Genomic DNA, 10,984 nt, shown 5'->3' on the forward strand with positions numbered 1-10,984 from the left:
CGATCGTGGCTTCACAGCGTGGCCTCACAGCAAATCCACTCACGCGAGCAGGAGCTGAAGACGCACTGCAGAGGAGGACTGGAGTCAAAACGCATGGGGCTGAGGATGAAACGCGCAACTAGAAGACGCGCACGGGGTGGAGACCACTCATGCGAACCTGGGCTGGACTCAAAATGCAGAGAGCTGAAACGCAGAGTTGTGCTGGGCTGACTCAAAACAAGCGCACTGCAGACGTGAAACGCATACGGCACGGGACTGAGGCTCAAACCGCAGGAGCTGGCAGAAACTCTGGGTTGAGGCTCAAAACGCACGAAGAGGAATGTAAAATGCAGAGAGAGGGAGGAAAACAGAGAGTATAAAAAGAAATATTTTTTGCCATGCGCCACTCTCTCGTATTTTTCTTTCTTTCGGATTTATTTTCTTGCGGTTAGTTCTTCTTCTTCATTTTTCTCGTTCTTTTTGTTTCTTTATTTTTGTCTGATTTTTCTTCTGACTTTCGGGGCTTCAGCAGATTTTGAGATTACAGTCTTTTTATTTTGCAATTTTTGTTCAGTGCATTAGTTAAAAATGTTTGAATTTAATCTTTTTGGACATTTTGTTAATCTAGAGATGATAGGCTAGATTTTTAGCTTGAGATTCAATGAGTAACTCATAACTATTTGGAATTGGATTTTCTTTGATGTTTAGTGATTTTGATGATTAACTTGATAGATTATAATTCAATGTGCATCTAGAAAAGATTATAGTTCTTTGTTCTTGATTTAGATCAGTTGTAGACGTAAAGGCACAATTGATACTTAAACAAGTAACATGACTTTGATGGTTTTCTTTCACTTTTCTATGATTGTCATATAACTTGTCAAGTAGTTTTATTAGAATAAAAATTGTGGTTTATTGCTATATTATCCGACCATGATTTCTAGGAATGAGAGAATGGTTGAGAGAAGATGAAAAGAGAAGTAAATGCATCACCAAATTAGTGGGTGAAAATTGCATCCCAAGTGTTTGTTTAATTGCTTCTTATAAGTTTAATTCAACTTCCGCACATTTCCTTTAAATCTCTTGATTCTTAGCAATTTTAGAAAAACAAATTCACTTTTATTTTCAGCTTTACTTGTGCTTGAACTTCTCAACAATTTCACTCATAATTCATTCCACACTCCCTTAGTAAATAGCCCCATTTAGGTGTTAATATTGTTAGTGGTTAAGTTTTGAAATTTATTTCTCATTTCATATTTTTTGTTCATTGCTAGCTCATTTAGTTTACTGTTTTCTTATCATTTTAAAATTTCGTGTCACCACAAACGGTAATATGTTGTCTTGCGAATATGAAGTATTTGCTAAATTCTCATTGTCCCTCTGAATTCGATCTTGGGATTTACCCTTGTATTACTTTGACAGCTTTTACGCTTGGAAGTCGAAATTAAAAGCTGATCAAGTTTTTGGCGCCGTTGCCAGGGAAAACTGGTGTTTAGCAGAGCATTCTCATATTGTTGAGAATACGTTTGTAGCGCTGTGAACCTCTTCACAGCTTGGGTGACATTTTTATTTTATTTTATTTTACTTTATTTTTATTTTTATTTTTATTTTTGTTTATCTGGCATATTCCTTTATTTTCTATTCTTGTTTATATGACTGGTTGGACTAGGGACCAAACTTCTCGATTGGTTAGGACAGAATCACAAGCATCTTTTACCTCAGCATCACTTTCTCTTGAGTCATTTTCTGACACTAATAGTACCATGGCTGAAAATGAGAATCATGATCGGGAAGTAGTGAATCAGAATAGGACACTTAGAGATTATTTACAACCTGTCAGGATTAGCACACCCTCATGCATAATCCAACATTTGAATGCAAATGTCTTTAATCTCAAACCTGGAATGATTCCATTAATTCCACATTTTCATGACATGGATTTCGAGAATCCGTACCTTCATATTAAAGAATTTGAAGAGGTTTGTTCTAGATTCATGGACCGGACATGCATTGAGGAGGTTATTAGACTAAAGTTGTTTCCATTTTCCTTGATAGATAAGGCTTAAACATGGCTAAATGCATTAAGACCTAGATCCATAGGCACATGGCAGGAAATGCAAACTGAATTTTTAAAGAAATTTTTTTCAATACATAGGACAAACGCACTTAAAAGACAAATCATGAACTTTATCCAAAAAGATTCTGAAACTTTTTATCAAAGTTGGGACAGGTTCAAGGATCTTTTAAATGCTTGTCCTCATCATGGTTATGAAAATTGGCGTTTGATAAGTTTTTTTTTATGAAAGTTTGACACCTAAAATGCGCCAATTTGTACAAACCATGTGTAATGGAGAATTTTTTGACAAAGAGCCTGAGGAAGCATTTGAATATTTTGATTACCTTGCTGAAAATGCTCAATCTTGAGACACAACTGATGTGCTTGATAGGTCTAGGCAAGTTGAGTCTGGTCATGGAAAATATACTTTAGAAGAAGATGATGATTTGCGTGCTAAATTAACCTTGTTGTCTAGAAAAATGGAAGCTATGTAATTGAAAAAGGTAAATGAAGTGCATGCTGTCCATAAAAATTCAGAGAAGTGTAGCATATGTGATGATCATGGGCATTCAACTAATGAGTGTCCCACGATCCCCGCATTCAAAGAGGTATTGTTGGACCAATCTAATGTTGTAAATATGATACAAAAACCATATTCTGGTCCTTACTCTAATTCTTATAATCCAGGATGGAGAAACCACCCAAATTTTGGGTGGAGGAATGACCAGCAAGTAGCTCCAGTAGCCTTGGCTCCGGGACCCTCTCAACTCTCAATTCAAGCACCTCCAATGCAAAAAAAGGGATTTGAAGAGAGTACAGTAATTGTCAAACACCTTGCAGCAGTTTATGCAAGGTCAAGCAACAATCAACAATCAAAACTCTCAAACGATAAATGACATTCGGAGCACACTTACAAAGATGACTACGGCATGGAGCTCTCAAGAGAAAGGAAAACTTCCTGCACAACCTCAACCCAATCCACAAAGTCAGCCACCACAAGGAGCGGTTGAGAGTTCAAATGTAAGGCAAGTGAAGGCGGTCACTACTTTGATAAATGGTAGGGTGGTGAACATTCTAGCTCAAGATTCAGACAAGGCTGGTAAGGTCTCTAAACCTGTACAAAATAAAGCTGAAAATGGTGAGTTTGAACAAAATGAAACTGAAACTGAAAAGATTTCATGTCCTGTGCCTGCTCCTTTTTCTCAAAGATTGGTTCCTCTGCATAAAGACAAACACCAATCTAAAATTTTAGAAATATTCAAGCAAGTTAGGATTAATATCCTTTTGTTGGATGCTATTCAACAAATTCCTACATATGTTAAGTTTCTAAAAGATTTGTGTACGGTTAAAAGGAAGTTAAATGTGCAAAAGAAAACTTTTCAAAAATTGGTTCACCAACAAAGGGATTTCAGCCGGTTCACAAACTTTTCAAAAATTGGTTCACCAACAAAGGAAGTTAAATGTGCAAAAGAAAACTTTTCAAAAATTAGTTAAAACTTTTCAAAAATTGGTTCACCAACAAAAGAAAACTTGTCAAGTTAAGGGTCTTTAAATGTGCAAAATATAAAGACCCCGGTTCACCAACAATTGCTTGTGTTATAGGAAGTTCAAAAATTGGTCAACCATTGTTAGATCTAGGTTCAAGTGTTTATGAGCAACTTGGTTTGGGGGAATTAAAACCAAGTTGGTTTGGGGGAATTAAAACCAACTCCTATCATTTTACAACTAGCGGACAGGTCTATTAAAATGCCAAGAGGAGTTGTTGAGGATGTCTTGGTTCAAGTGGATAAATTCTTTTATCCCGTAGATTTTGTTGTGTTGGATGTTTACTTGACACCAAAATCTTCTTTTCAAGCACCTGTGATTCTTGAGAGACCTTTTATTACTACTTCAAATGCATTAATAAATTGTAGGAGTGGTGTTTTAAAGCTGAGTTTTGGGAACATGACCCTTGAACTAAACATTTTCAATATTTGTAGGCAACCTCAAGACTTGAAGATGTACAATAAGTTAATTTGTTGGAAAATATTCTTGAGGAAGAGACTAATTTGGCATACCAGCCCACTAACTTTCTGTTTGAGTTAGAAAATATTTGTGAACTCCTCACTGATGACACCCCCATTGATGTTTCTCCTGTTTTTAATGCAAAAAATAAATTTGAGACTAAATGGAGGCCAAAGATTGAGCAACTCCCACCGTTGACAGAAAGTTTGAAGCCTTCAGCAAATGAGGTCCCAACACTAGAGTTGAAGCTATTGCCGAATGACCTGAAATATGCATTTCTGGGACTGGACAGCACCTTCCCAGTAGTGATTTCAGCCCAACTCTCTCATGATCGAGAAGGGAAATTGATGGAAGTCTTAAAGCAGCACAAATGTGCCATTGGGTGGACAATCGCAAATATAAAAGGTATAAATCCTCTTGTGTGCATTCATAGGATTTATTTAGAAGAAAATGCTAAAGTCTCTAGGGAGATGCAAATGAGATTAAATCCTATCATGAAAGAGGTGGTAAAAACAGAAATTTTGAAACTACTTGACGTGGGAATCATCTACCCTATTGCGGACAGCAAATGGGTAAGTCTCATTCATGTAATTCCAAAAACATCTGGGTTTACCATTGTGAAAAATGAGAAAGATGAACTGATTCCTACTAGGATTTCTACTGGTTGGCGAATGTGTATAGATTATAGGAAGTTGAATGCCTCCACTAGGAAAGATCATTTCTCTTTGCCATTTCTTGATCAAGTGTTAGAAAAAGTTGCGAGCCATGAGTTCTATTGCTTTCTTGATGGATATTCTGGTTTTTACCAAATAGAAATAGCACCTGAAGATCAAGAGAAAACAACTTTTACTTGTCCGTTTGGCATTTTTGCATTTAGAAGAATGTCTTTTGGATTATGTAATGCACCAGATGGATATTCTGGTTTTTACCAAATAGAAATAGCACCTGAAGATCAAGAGAAAACAACTTTTACTTGCCCGTTTGACACTTTTGCATTTAGAAGAATGCCTTTTGGACTATGTAATGCACCAGTTACTTTCTAAAGATGTATGCTTAGTATTTTTAGCGACATGATTGAAAACTGTTTGGAAGTATTCATGGATGATTTTTCTGTATTTGGTAGTTCTTTTGATGTATGTCTGACTAACTTACAAGCTGTTTTAGCCAGGTGCGAAGAGAAGCATTTGCTTCTCAATTGGAAAAAGTGTCATTTCATGGTTCAATAAGGCATAGTTCTTGATCACATAGTCTCCTCACGAGGTATTGAAGTTGATAAAGCTAAGATCGAACTTATCTCCAAGCTTCCTATACCCAAAACAGTAAAAGAAATCAGATCATGTCTTGGGCATGCTGGGTTTAATAGGAGATTCATTCAAAATTTTAGTTCTATCTCTAAGCCTTTGTGTAAGTTACTTATGCATGATGTTGCTTTTGAATGGACCTCTTCTTGTCAAGATGCTTTTGATAAGCTGAAAATTTTGCTCACTACAGCCCCTATCATGCAGCCCCCTATTTGGTCTATTCCTTTTGAGATAATGTGTGATGCTAGCGATGTTGCCATAGGAGCTGTTCTTGGACAGCGTAGAAATAAGTTCCCACATGTCATTTCTTATGCAAGTAGAACTCTAAATGGAGCCCAAAAAAATTATTCTACTACAAAAAAGGAATTGCTTGCTGTAGTTTTTGCATTAGACAAGTTTCGAACTTATATTCTTGGTTCTCCTGTGGTTGTTTTCATTGACCATGTAGCATTAAAGTACTTATTGTCGAAGAAGTATGCTAAACCACGTTTAATCCGATGGATTCTTCTTCTCCAAGAATTTGACCTTATTATCAAAGACAAGAAGGGTGCTGAAAACGTAGTTGCCGACCACTTGTCTCTGCTTACATTTGCTGAAAATGAGCACACTATCCTTATCCTTGACTCATTTCCTGATGAACAATTAATGTCAGTTGAAAATTTGCCTTTGTTTGCTGACATAGTTAATTTTTTGATGATAGGACAAACTCCACCCCATTGGAGTGCTCAGGACATATGAAAATTCAAGCATGAGGTAAAGTCATTCTTCTATGGTGATCCTTACTTGTTTAAATATTGTTCTGACCAAATCATAAGGAAATGTGTGCCTGATCATGAGATACAAGCTGTTTTTTCTTTTTGTCATAATGAGGCTTGTGGGGGACATTTTTCTGCACATAAAACCGTTGCAAAAATTCTACAAAGTGGGTTTTATTGGCCACATATGTTTAAGGATGAGTACAATTTTTGCAAATCTTGTGAGCCATGTCAAAAACTAGGCACAGTCACTAAGAGAAACATGATGCCTTTACAACCCATTTTGGTTATTGAGATTTTTTATTGTTGGAGGATTGATTTTATGGGGCCATTTCCATCTTCTTTTGGTTATTTGTATATACTCGTGGCTGTTGATTATGTTTCTAAGTGGGTTGAAGCTATTCCATGTAAAACAAATAACCAAAAGATTGTGCTTAAGTTCTTGAAAGAAAAACTTTTTGCTAGATTTAGCATGCCTAGAGCTATCATTAGTGATAATGGAACTCATTTTTGCAACAAACCATTTGTGCATTTTCTTTTTATACTCTCTGTTTTCCTCCCTCTCTCTGCGTTTTACATTCCTCTTTGTGCGTTTTGAGCCTCAACCCAGCGTTTCCGCGTTTCTGTCGACTCCTGCGTTTTGAGCCTCAGCCCCGTGCAGTATGCGTTTCACGTCTGCAGTGCGCTCGTTTTGAGTCAGCCTAGCACAGCTCTGCGTTTCAACTCTCTGCGTTTTGAGTCCAGCCCAGGTTTGCATGAGTGGTCTCCACCCTGTGCGCGTCTCCCAGTTGCGCATTTCATCCTCAGCCCCCTGCGTTTTGACTCTAGTCCTCCTCTGCAATGCGTCTTTAACTCCTGCTCGCGTGAGTGGATTTGCTGTGAGGCCACGCTGTGAAGCCACGATCGTGCCTCCCCTGCAGTGCGTCTTCACTTGCGTGAAGCCTGCTGTCATGAAGCCCTCTTTCATTTCTTTTCTTTGTTTTGTTTCCAATCCATAGCTGCTGTGCATTTCTTTTGTTGCTGCCATGCTAGTTGGGTACGTCCAATAATACCCATATATTTTTAACATCTTTCCCACAATGGCCTGCAACATAAGTAAAATATCATAATAAAATTTGGGATATTAATCAAAATTTAACATCGAGTCAAGTATTAAATTTTAATATATAATTAAGTGCTCAATTCATTTTTTGGTTAAACAAATCATTCATTTTAGCAACTTAATCATGTAATTTTTAACACTTTATCACATCCCCCAACTAGCTTTTTGCTAGTCTCTAGCAAATAATGCGATAAAAATATTGTAGGATCCAAGAGTGAGCTGCTAAACTCAAAAATCTCTACAAAAGATCAATCATATTGAAATCCTGGGCATTAGAATGTAGTCAAGTCAGGTTTCAGCTCAACACAAAAGCTTATAAAATTCTCAAGAGCTCAAATAAGGGAAATGTACTTAAGTTGAAGATCTTTGAGTGCACCAAGTGTGTGAACAGATTTCCGTTTGTTAGTTTCAAGATTTCTCATAATAGTTTCAGCCTAGCAACTTTTTCAAGAAAAACCAAAAGGTCTTCACTCCAATTCAAAACCATTACATTAGCGGCTTTCACGCTATCACACTTTGAAAGACCCTTTTTTTTTTTTTTTATAGATCCCGGTGATAGGCAGCCTTTTCCAATGTACTTGCACCATTTTTTATTTTGTGCATGATCTCTAGCCTGCCCCTTTTCTCATATACTTTTACAACCTTTCTCTCTCTCTCTCTTCTTGTTTTTTTTTTTTTTATCACACTTTTCCTAAGCTATTAAGATATGGTTCATTGTAGTTTTTGCTAGTTGCTTAGAAGAAACCACTGATTGTCATCAAACAAATCACAAAAAGTATCTGCTTGTGTCAATTAAGGTCATCAATCAATAGCTTTGAAGTAACTTTCCCAAGTTTGAGTTGCTAAGACATATCATAAGGTCAAGTGTCAAACTTAAAACTAACCAATGGGAATTAGTGTAGCCCAAAACTGCAACTATCTGATCTTAAGTAGAGAAGTGTGAAAATAATAGCTTGGTAGCAACAAAAAATTCAGACCCCACAATAATTAATCCTGAGAGACTAATGGTAGAAGGCTCTCCTTACCCCCCAACTAAAAATGGGCAGTGTCCTCAATGCAAATCATGAATAAAACAAGGCATGAAAGAAAATAGGGCCGAAGGAAAATACCTGAGATGGCTGAAGGGATTGTGAACGTAAAAATGAAACCATAAAAGAATAAACAGTGCTGAACCTAAAAAGATATACTAAAGAAAAAGAAAAAAGGAAAGAACAAAACATAGAACTGGAACAAATAAAAGCAGAAAGAAAATTAAAGCAAAACAAAAATGAGCTAAGGACCATGAGAATAAGTGGGATCTTTCAAAGGAATGAAAACATCCTCATGTGAAAGTTTTGCCAAAAAATGTTTAAGTTGTTGGCCATTGACTTTGAAAGTATTTCCATTTTGAGGATTAGTAATCTCAACAGCTCCATATGGAAACACCGCCTTAACTACATAAGGACCACTCCACATCGATCTTAATTTGCCTGGAAATAGATGGAGGCGGGAATTGTAAAGTAAGACTTGTTCATTGGGCTCAAAATTCATTCTTTGGATGTGCTTGTCATGTAACACCTTCATGCGTTCTTTTGACAATTTGGAATTGTCATATGCATCTCGTCTAAGCTCATCTAGTTCTGAAATCTAAAATTTTCTCACAGAATCAGCATAGTCAATAGAAAAATTAAATTGTTTAATAGCCCAATATGCCTTATGTTCAAGCTCAACGGGAAGATGACATGTCTTTCCATATACCAAGCGATAAGGGGACATGTTAAGAGAGATTTTAAAGGCTATCCTATAAGCCCAAAGTGCATCAGTAAGCCTTAAAGACCAATCTTTTCTGTTGGGGTTGACTGTTTTTTCTAAGATGTGCTTAAGTTCCCTATTAGCTAATTCAGCTTGCCCATTCGTTTGCGGGTGATATGGGGTGGAAACCTTATGGTGTATACCATATTTTTTCATGAAGGCAGCAAATGGTTTGTTGCAAAAATGAGTTCCATTATCACTAATGATAGTTCTAGGCATGCCAAATCTAGCAAAAATGTTTTCTTTCAAGAACTTAAGTACAATCTTATGGTCATTTTTTTTACATGGAATGGCTTCAACCCACTTAGAAACAAAAAGCTTAAATCTTGAATGTGTTGTCCGACCTCCTGGCAAAATAGATGCAGCAATACCAGACGATGTTGTTGCAAGTGCAATTAATTGTTTTGATCTAATTGAAGCAAGGAGCGCTTTATATAGATTTGTCTTTCCTGTGCCACCTGGGCCATCGACAAAAAATGCAGCAGGTTGGTTTGAGAAGACTTCTTCCAAGATTGAATTGTATGCATTTTATTGTTGATAATTAAGAGCTGTTGAAGCGAAGAGATCTTCCTCCAGAATTACAACTGCCGATTCATCATTCTCTTTAGATTCAGTTTGTTCGTCATTAAAAGAAACATTATTATCTACCAAATTAAGTGTGTTGATGTCTTTCCCCATAGATTCAAGAATGAAAGTAATATTTCGCAAAACTTTAGTTTTGATTTCTGCTGAGTTTGTACTATCTTGTTGAAAATCCATTGACATATCTTGCTCAAAGCGTTTCCAAATTTTTCTTGGATTTGTTGGATTAGAATAAACAAGAATTGTTGCAAATAACCACCTCAAATTGTATGGCATTTGATACAGAGATGCTTCTTACAAAGTATCTTCCAGATTACTATCTTTTTGTAATAGACCATGCAATGTAGCTGCTTCACGAAATGTTGGTGCCACTACACTGGTAACTGTCTTGAGATGATCAAATGATAAAGGGCCTCTTATATGATTTAATAAGATCCGTAGATAATATCTTTCTCCTTTAAATGGGCTTGTTGCGACAATTCTGCTTATAACACTTTTATTTCTTCTAGGACTCCACATCTTGTGTTGTTGACTCCAAACAAAAATTTTGGGAAATTGTTTGTATAACAATGTTTGCGTAGTTTCATTTATTTGGTTTGTTAAAAAGCATTCTGTTAACATCGATTTCGCAGAGCGATCAGAGGTTAGAATATTGGTCAAATCTTCATGAGGGCGAAAAGCTACCAAATGTTGATCTTCAAGATGGAGATGCAAACTATACACAGATGGATACATTTTGTTAAGAATAAAACCATATATTCTCCACATGGCTTCAAGTGAAGAAATCCATAGGGCTAATTGGAACTATTAAATTTCATCTATGTCATGAGTAATTTGTTCAGAAATCAAATTAAAAGCGACACGATCATGGCCTTTATAGATGTACTTAAAAAGGTATTTCACAACCTTGATCGTAGAACAAATCTCTACATTAATGTGAGAATCAAATTTCGCAACAAAATATGGATTATAAGAAACAACCCAATGATTATCCAAGTCTTTACCCCTGACCTTGGCAATAACTCCATTTTTGCAACACCTATACTGTGGAAAACAGTTAGCTCTAACAGTTATACTGGATGCGAAGTTTTTTTATAATGGTTTTTACAACAACCATTTTTGTTCATACAGACATTGGTTGGATTTAATATTCCACAGGGGCCATGCATTATATGCTTCACAAATGTTTTGTATAAATGTGGATTTTTATTTTGATCAGGGATTTCTGCAGAGACAATCTCATCAAAAGCTTCAAGAGCATGAACTTTCCAATCTCTTTGTAATATAATTAAGAAATGAGCATGTAGTAGTCATCTTTTCTGATGTTCAATTACATAAACAGAAGCAGAAACTTTTCCAAAAGACTTGTCGCTTGAGTAAATCATCCTTCAACGCTTCTAATTTTGCCCTAAAA

General features: G+C 36.3%; 1 non-coding gene across 1 annotated transcript; it reads right to left on the minus strand.

The window, feature by feature from the left end:
- Window positions 1-2,141: 2,141 nt before the first annotated feature.
- Window positions 2,142-2,248, minus strand: LOC118344616. Its single transcript, XR_004798396.1, has one exon. It is a non-coding gene; the product is annotated as a small nucleolar RNA R71 (small nucleolar RNA).
- Between the last annotated feature and the right edge of the window lie 8,736 nt (window positions 2,249-10,984).

Source organism: Juglans regia, chromosome 14 (genome assembly GCF_001411555.2).
Source record: "Juglans regia cultivar Chandler chromosome 14, Walnut 2.0, whole genome shotgun sequence".
Taxonomy (NCBI): Eukaryota; Viridiplantae; Streptophyta; class Magnoliopsida; order Fagales; family Juglandaceae; genus Juglans; species Juglans regia.